Source organism: Parus major, chromosome 4A (assembly GCF_001522545.3).
Source record: "Parus major isolate Abel chromosome 4A, Parus_major1.1, whole genome shotgun sequence".
Classification (NCBI taxonomy): Eukaryota; Metazoa; Chordata; class Aves; order Passeriformes; family Paridae; genus Parus; species Parus major.
The window spans coordinates 18577736-18586350 of record NC_031772.1 but is presented as its reverse complement, the minus strand read 5'-3'; the positions used below and the strand labels follow the sequence as shown (position 1 = coordinate 18586350).

General features: G+C 48.8%; 1 protein-coding gene across 11 annotated transcripts in view; it reads left to right on the top strand.

Annotated features, from left to right (window-relative positions):
• The window catches only part of ARHGEF9 (Cdc42 guanine nucleotide exchange factor 9), a 204617-nt gene that overhangs the window by 102360 nt on the left and 93642 nt on the right, over nt 1–8615 (top strand). The window lies entirely within an intron of this gene.

Genomic DNA, 8615 nt, shown 5'->3' with positions numbered 1-8615 from the left:
CATCCATCATCCATCATCCATCCATCCTGTTGCCACCAGTGCTTTGGGGACCTGCTGCATTGGAAGGTCAGGGTTTGCTCTGGTGGTGATTTGGTGCAGGCTGTGGTTAGAGGTGCCAGGAGCTGCTCATAAGTCTTGGGTTTGGCTCTGGTCCTAAAGAAGGAGAAACAAGTAAGTGAGATCCTGCAAATCAGTGTTTGGATTGCTGCTTTTGAGAAGATTGATGGAGGTGGACTGGCTGCAGGAGCAGGATTTATCTTGGCAGTTCAGCAGCTTGCCCCAAGCCTTTCCTGGTGTGTGTGGTGTGGCCAGAAGTGCTCTGGATTTATGGATGACCTTAGGAAGCACAGGCAGTGCTGGGAGAGCTGGGCTGCTGCAGAGACAAGGCCAAGGAGCCTTATCTGAGTCCAGCAGCTTCAAGGCCTGATGTTAAAAAAGTCTCCTGTATTCATTACCAAGAGCACTGGGTTCTTCTTCTAAAATTCTGAGATAATTCTGTTGTATCCCGTGTTGCTTCTTCAGAACCTCTCCTCACCTGATGTTGGTGCATAAACACAGAACAGACTTTCCCCCCATTTTCTTTCCCTGCAGCAGCTCCAGCCATTTTAAATCTGCGAGCTGGAACTCCAGGGATCTTGCTCATCCTCGTGGACCTAAAAGCGGAGTACACAGGGGAGATTCTGGGAGTTTGGCCATGAGCCCAAGACCTTTAAAATCATGAACCAGATTCTTGGTTAGCTGAGACTTTGGAGCTTTCCAGTGTGTTAGGAAGTCACAAGGTTTTTTCAGCTGTCAGGTTTTAGTTTTTTCGTCTTACGCTGTCATGCACTGACATAAGATACCAATAATTTAAACCACTCTGCTTCCAGGAGAATCCTTTTGATATAAAAGTTTGTGGAGACAAACGTAAAGGTTTAATCTCTTGCTGATTTTCACTGCCTGATGTATTTATAAACTAAGAATATAAGATTTCTATAGGCTGCTTCATGTTGCAAACACACACAGTGTGAGCAAGACATGGATTTGCAGCGCCCCAGATGAGAAATGACCTGCTGGGGTGCTGGGGGATCCCAGGGCAGTGTAAAGGTGCATGCAGGGAGTGTTGAGCTGTGTGCAGCTCCAGAGACCCAAATTAGAGGGTTTGGACACCTGGGCTCTCAGGTGGCTCCTTTGGGCAGGGATGTCACACGGGCAGACGGAGCTGGCTGCTCCCAGATTCCCACGGAGATGCTCACATCCACTCTGACTCACATCCATGGCATTTTATTGTTGGGTTGAAGACTGTCTAAAAATTCCCTGGCATTTCTCCAGAGAGAGTGCCAGCAGCCCTTAAACTCAACTCATTTCCTTTCCATCAAACCACGGAGCTCATCAATAGCAATCTCAGGCTCCAGCAGGGAACTCGGAGGTGGGTGGGATTTGCCACCCTCCATCCTGGTGGTAAATTGGTCATTACCACCACAACAGCAGGAATAAAGCACAGAGGGGGGATTTGGAGAGGGAGAAATGATGGTCCTTTCCCTTGGGGAGCAGGTATTTTTGCTGGTGCCAGCAGATTGATTTAGGCAATATTCACTTGTTACTTTATGGAATCAATGAACAGCATCTTTTCCTAGGTTTGTGTCTGGGGATTGACAAATTCTCAGGTGCTTTTGCACCTCTGTGGTTGCTTTTATTAACTCATGGGAGCTTAAAAGGTGAAGCCCAGGAGCTCCCTGCAGACTGGAGCTCTTACCTGTTCATTGGAGCCTTTTCCCAGCAAGTTGCTCTCTGAGCCCTTTTTTTCCAGCAGGAATGTCACACATGATAGAGGGACTCAAAGGGGCCAGTTTTACCTTTAAAGTCTAGGTTTAATTTTTTTTTTTCTGTTCAAAAAAATGTGTTTCGACAGTTTGTCACATCGGCTCAGCCTGCCACGTCGTGGGCAGTGAAGTGTTAGGAAGGAAAAGCAGAAAGTATTTTGATGAAGGATCAAGTCAACTCACTAATGTTTTTTGAACATCTCCTGTGTTGACCTTGGTCCACACAGACACCCCCCTGCTCCTGCAGAGTTTCTGGAGGAGCTGAGGGAATTGCCAGGCAGGATGTGGGGAGATGGCAGGAAAAGTTCTTGCGGGAGGTCTGTGCTTTGCAGCAGAGGCATTTGCCAGCTTCTCCTGAAGCCTCCATCCTGTGTTTATTTTGGAGCTGAGGAGGAGGGAAGGAGGGAGGGAGGGAGGCATCATCATGCTTTTGGTAGCTATGGAGAGTGGGGAGGGCAGAGTCTGTGGAGCACAAGAACCCCCAGATCTCCACACTCAGCTTCCAGAAAAGCTCAGCCCAGTCTCTCCTGTTGGGCTTGTTTTTATCACCAGACAAACATTTAATTATTTTACCTTCATGCTGCCACTGAATCAACTGAGAGAACTACAAAAGATAATGCACTTCTATTTTTATATCTTATACTAATGAAGCTCAGGCTGGAATTTTCCCCTGCACGATTGGCTGGAACAGGGGAGGAAAAATTCCGAGGGAGAGGAGGAGGGAGCGAGACGCTCAACATTTAGCAGCGAGCATGGCTGTGGTTGGAGCAAACCTGCAGCACTCCAGACAGTGCTGGAAAGTGAGGAGAGCAGCGTTTCATCCCTGTGCAAGGCTCACAGAGGATGTTTCTCCTCGGTGAAGGATGGATGGAGGCAGTGACACTCCAGGATTGTGCTGCTGGCAGGGCTGAGCACCAGGGCTGGGCTGCCCCCAGCTCCCAGTTTGGGATCCCAGGAAAACATTCCCTGGGACTTGGCAGGGGCCGAGTGCTCCATCCAGAGCTCAGGAATATGTTGAGCTGCAGCCACACTCTGGGAACACCAGTGTTGGGACAGGGCCCACCAGGCTGCACCACAAAGAGTTAAAAATGTGTAGGGACACTAAAACATGAGTGGGGAGGCAGGTGCTTAGGGCTGGCCTGTGGTGACACCTTAATCTGAGGTGACACCACGGCGGTGACTGATGGCCCCTGAGCTGGATGGGTGTCCCTGGAGAGCTCGGCTTAGCCAGAGCTGGTGTTTGCAGCTCAGCATCAAGATGAAAATCCAGCCTAAAGACTCCATATCTGATAAGAATTTCAGTCCCAGGCAGCAGAGATTTGGCCTCACTGCTGGAGTCAGGCTGGCAGGATTTGGATTGCAGCTCTGCTGGGATCAGCAGTGGGATGTGGGGCTGTGTGAGGAGCAGACGGTTCTTTCCGAGGTGAGAAGCAGCTCCTAAACTGCTCAAAGGCTCCTGGGAGAGTCAAATTAAAGGATTGGACATTTTCTTTCATAAGAAAAGAGAGGGAGTAATCAAGGCACAGTTGTGCATGGGTTTGTTAATTTGCTGAGCCGCTGCGCTGTCAGTCAGTGGGAAATAAAACATTGGGTTTTATTTGGGAAACATGAGGGGAGAAAATAAAGAAGAAATCCCATAGAAACAACATTTACATAGCAGCTGATTTGAGCTGACCCAAAGGACCTGAAGGCCACAGGTCCTGAGCATCCTTGCTTGCACTTTGGGGGTGGTAATGTTCAATATCTGCACCCTACAGAAAGCAGCTGCAATATTTCAGTACCTGGCTGGGTATGTCACAGGTCAGACTCCCTTTGAAAGCGACAAAGAGGATGTGATCCAATGAGGAAAACCAGGAATGTGCTTGAAGAATCCCCCTCAGATCCCAGAAGGTCTCTGTAGAAATTTATCCTCTTGAACAGTGCCCAAATGTGGGATGGTGCTTTACAGTGCCCATAAAAAGAGCTGTTATTAAAATGAATCTGGGAGGGAAGGGCAGCACAGAAAGAAAGATGAAATTTTACAGCCCCAGCATGGAGTAGATGAAAAGTGTAAATCCACTGGTAGTGCCTGGAAAGCCTCTGTTTGACCCCAAGGAATGTCACAGCTTCAGTCCAGCTGGACAGGCACCACAGCACCATCACTGCCGTAATTCCTGCCCCTGCTTGCAGATATTTGTCAGGGCCAGGGGGATGGAGCTCCTCGAGCCCCTGGTGTCCATCAGAACTGCTGTGGCACAGCCTTGGGTTTCAGGCTGCCAGGGAAGAACAGATCAGAATCTCAACAGAATCACCAGGTTGGAAGAGACCTCCAGGATCATCGAGTCCAACCCAGCTCTAACACCTCAACAACCCTGGCACCGAGTGCCACATCCAGGCTTTTGTTAAACATCCAGGGATGGTGACTCCACACCTCCCCACACAGACCATTCCAGTACTTTATCACCCTTTCTGTAAAAAGCTTCTTGCTAATATCCAACCTGTATTTCCCTTGGAGCAGCTTGAGGCTGTGTCCTCTGGTTCTGTCAGTGCTGCCTGGAGAAGGAGACCAACCCCACCTGGCTCAGTGATGAGGTCACCTCTGAGTCTCTTTTTCTCCAGGCTGAACAACCCCATCTCCCTCAGCTGCTCCTCACAGGGTTTGTGTTCCCAGCCCCTCACCAGTGTGGCCATGAGGGCAGGAGGAGGGAGATAAACACAAACCACTTCAGTCCATTCCAGCCGTGCTTACGGGAGACAGGGACCTACCTGGAGGAGATTCAGGGAAACTGTCCAGCCCAGGGAAGTGGGCACCAGGATTCCATGGGGTCCTGAGCTTCATCAGCTGATGCTGTTCAGCCTGAAGGGTCCCAGGACAGCTGATTTCAGATTTTTAGGAGAAGATTTATCTCAAAAATGCAAAAAGAGCTTTGGGCATTTGGAATATTGTTGCCCAGAGAAGCTGTGGCTGCCCCATCCCTGGAAGGGTCCAAGGCCAGGTTGGAGCACCCTGGGATAGTGGAAGGTGTCTCTGCCCATGGCCTGAGCAAGAGGAGCATTAAAGTCCCTTCCAACCCAAAGCATTCCATGATTTTCTGAGGAGGAAAGCTGAAAAAAGGAAATGGCAGAGGGTTAATGTGGGAATCAGCTCTTGTGCACGGGGAGGACAAAACCTGGGAGCTGGGAAGGATGGCTGGACCTGTGATAGAAGCTGATGGCTGGACCTGTGATAGAAGCTGATGGCTGAGGCTTCCTTGGCTCACAGGAACACTTTGTGCCTCTGGCCTTTTAAAAACTGAACCTTGAAAATTTGGGAGAAATAGACTTTTTATTTGGTTAGTGTTTTGGACCTATAAAACTGAAAGTCATAATACCCTGTAAAAACATTTGAGGCAATTTGGGAATATGGCACTCCTTATTAAACTCTGTGGGTTTTAGAGACTCAGGTTTTCACCATGGCACAGTCTGTGACCTCTGTAATGTTCAACAGGATCCCTGAAAAATTGAGACCAATTTAACAAGAATAGCTGCTGCCTTGGTGCTCCAGCTCTTCCATTTCTTTCCTGGAGTTAAGTTCATAATGGTTTAGCAGAACCTTTTTAGTTGCTAAAAAAGATTATTGTGGTCTGGGCATTGGGGACTACTTTGTGACAGATATTTTAGCAGAGCTATTTGTTCATGGCTGGAATAACAAAGTGAAATGTCACAACTACAATACTTTGAAGGTCAGAAATCATAACTCTTTGCATATTTTCAAGGTTATTTTTGTCCAGTGTAACAAAATATACCTTTGTTTGGGAGTTTGGGGGAATATAAAGCTCTGTGGATAAAGAAGAGACCTGGCAGTTTTTTACAGCTGATGTTTCCTGATGTGTAGGGGTGGGCAGAGTGTTTGTACCAGACCTAGAGAGAAATCCCCAAAATCCAGCAGCAGGGATGTTTTTGTGTAGCTGGAATTTTACTCTCTGTCTGAAAATCCAAAGCCCCTGTTGGGTTAAGCTGAGAGCTGGTGCACATCAGAATTCTGTGGCTCTGGGATGTTTCCTCCTCTGGGATGCCAGGCTTGTCTTTACCTTGTTTTATCTTTATTTCTGGATGTACTTTGCTCAGTTTGCTGCAGCAGGCAGAGGATGTTGGTGCTGTGCTCTCTGCAGTCTGTGTCCTGCAGTCTTCCCTGGAATTCTGCTCCCAAATCTCTGGCTGTTTACAGGGTGAGCAGCATCCCTTCTGTGTCCCTGTCCGTGGCACTTGGGAAGAGCAGGCAGAATAAATATTCCTGTCTTTCCTTCACACACAGCATTCCCTGAGGTGCCATAAGGATGTGGCTGCATTTCTCCTGCAGGAAGCTCATGGGAGCTCTCAGAGGCTGCAGGACACTGTGCCACAGGAACTTTTGGTCTTTAACCTTCCCCTAATTAACAATTCCTTGCTGTGCCATGCAGATGTGAGGTTTTTTCAGGGATCCCACAGCACCTCCCATACTTTCTTCCTCCAAACCTTCCATCCCTGAGGCTGGTCCCTTGCAAAGGCAGAGAGTGAGCAGCCTTCACCCTCCAGTAGTGACTGCTCAGGGCTGGTGTGTGTTTGGAGCACAGAAAATCTGTAGGAAAATGTAAGAAGGGGCAGTGATTTCTCCCAGGTCTGGCTGTGGTTTAGAGCACAGAAAATCTGTAGGAATATGTAAGAAGGGGCAGTGATTTCTCCCAGGTCTGGCTGTGGTTATCCCAGAGCTATTCCCAGGAATGCCACAGGGCTGCCTGCAGAAGGACATGGGTAGGAAATGCACTGGGAAATGAAATGGAAATGCAGAATCTTATCTCTCACCTTACCTCTCAGCTAAGATACCATCCTCTCCTGACATCCATGATCCTGAGTGTCAAGGTTTGCACACAACATCAAAGGAGAGGCTTGAACTGAAGCCTTTTGGGGCAGAGATGCTTTCCTGGGAGGAGTGGATCTGCCAGGCTGGGAAGGGATGATGGCTGCTGGTGTCTCTGCAAACCCCAGTGTCTTCCTTTTCAATTGCTCAACTCACCTGCATGGGCTGTGGGAATTATCCACATGCCCTGGAGTCAGTGTGACAATCCCAGCTTGGCTCAGGGAGCTGAGCTTTGGTTTGGAGCAGGGATTAAATGATGTTTATTAAAACTTGACCAGCCAAGGAAAACCTGCTGGCCAGTTGTTTTTGGGGGAGAGGGGACGGAGCATGGTGAGCTGCTCTGAGGTGAATTGCTCTTCCACAGGGTGGAATGCTGCACACTTTGGGATCTTGTGGTGATGGAAAATGGGAAAGATCAATCTGAGGTTGCAGGGAGCCCCAGCCAGGCTGCTGCTCCTCCCTGGTGGAGGACATGTCCTCTCAGCTGGCCTGGTGCTCACCACAACCACCACCACAACAACATTTTTGACTGGTTTACCCTCCACCTCAACATCTCCTTGTCCTTCCTTCTCCCAGCTGGTTTTGAGCTGGGTTTGCCCCGAATTTGAGCATTGTTTCCTCTGGGTTTAATAATTTGTGAGGCTGCTCTGTTCCCCTCGCCAGGCTGGTGGCTGATGTGCTTTCTGTGCCAGCAGCACAGCTCTGAGCAGGTAGATCTAGGTGGAACAGAGGTTTTGGAGGTGTGTGCACCCGTTCTTTGGGCCCTCAGTATATTCTGTGCCAAACTCTCAAGCAGTAAAAGGAAGCTGAGGGAGAATTGATGTTGTGGGACCTTCATCCCACTCGTGGTCCTTCAGAACCAAAGCACACACAGACACAAAAAACCTTCAATCAGTGATTGCAAATTAATACAGACAGGAGCTTACAAGCTCAGAGCAAATCTCTGTTGTTAATTTTCCAGAGGCACCACTGAAAGAATGAGAATTTCATGCAGGACACTAAAAAAACACTCCAAAAAAAGCCAAAATAAAGGAAGGTCCCTCCAGCTTTCAGTTCCAGAATTACCCCAATGTATCAGCTGCCCACAGTTTTCTCTGCAGAATATCCCTTGGGTCCACCTGAGTCTGGAATTGTTTCCAGAACTGAGGATGGGGAGTAGAGGGAAGCAAGGAAAGCTCCTTTCCATCCAGAGCTGTGCCACAGGAGGTTGAGCATCCCCGTGGCTCTGGTGCCTTCCCACGGGCACCATCCCAGCTGCCAGCTGGTCTGCAAAGGTTGGCATCTGTAAGGTCTCCAGTTTAAAAATAACAGAGACAAATCTCCCTTCTACAAGGCACAAATGAAAAGAGGATGGTTGAGGTAACAGTGATTTAAAAACTCCTGGTACTGCCTGGGGCACTGCAGGGAGGGAATTGCAGGGCCATGACAGCTTTTCCCACGGACACCAGGTGCTTTCCTTCTTGTCCTGCTGGGGGAACCCAGTTTTCAGTTTTGTATTTCTTTAGGTTTTCTTCAGTTGCTGTGTTTTTCTTTAGAATTCTTAGGCTCACTCTGTGCCTGTCAGCCCCCCTGCCCTGGGTTTGAAGTGGGGATGAAACAAGTTTAGGAGGATATGGGAGAAGGTTGTACTGTGTTGAGCTTAATTTCTGTTAAAAATCCGAGGTGCTGGAGAAAAGGAGTTTCTGTGCTGGTTGAAACAAGGAATTTGGGATGAGATGCTGTAAAGTGCTGAGAAGCTGAAAATGCAGGGTTGGTAGCAGCTCATGGATGTGTGACCTGCTGAGCTGTGTACCTGCAGCACCTTTTAGGAGAAATTGGGGGGATTTGGGGGTTGAAAGTGTAGAGAGTAATGCCAAGTGATGCTTTGCAGCCCTGAGGGAGGCCAGACACAGGCCTGGTGCTGCTGCCTCATGGCTGGGATGTTCTCTGTGAGCCTGGAAGATCTGAGGGATGGATGG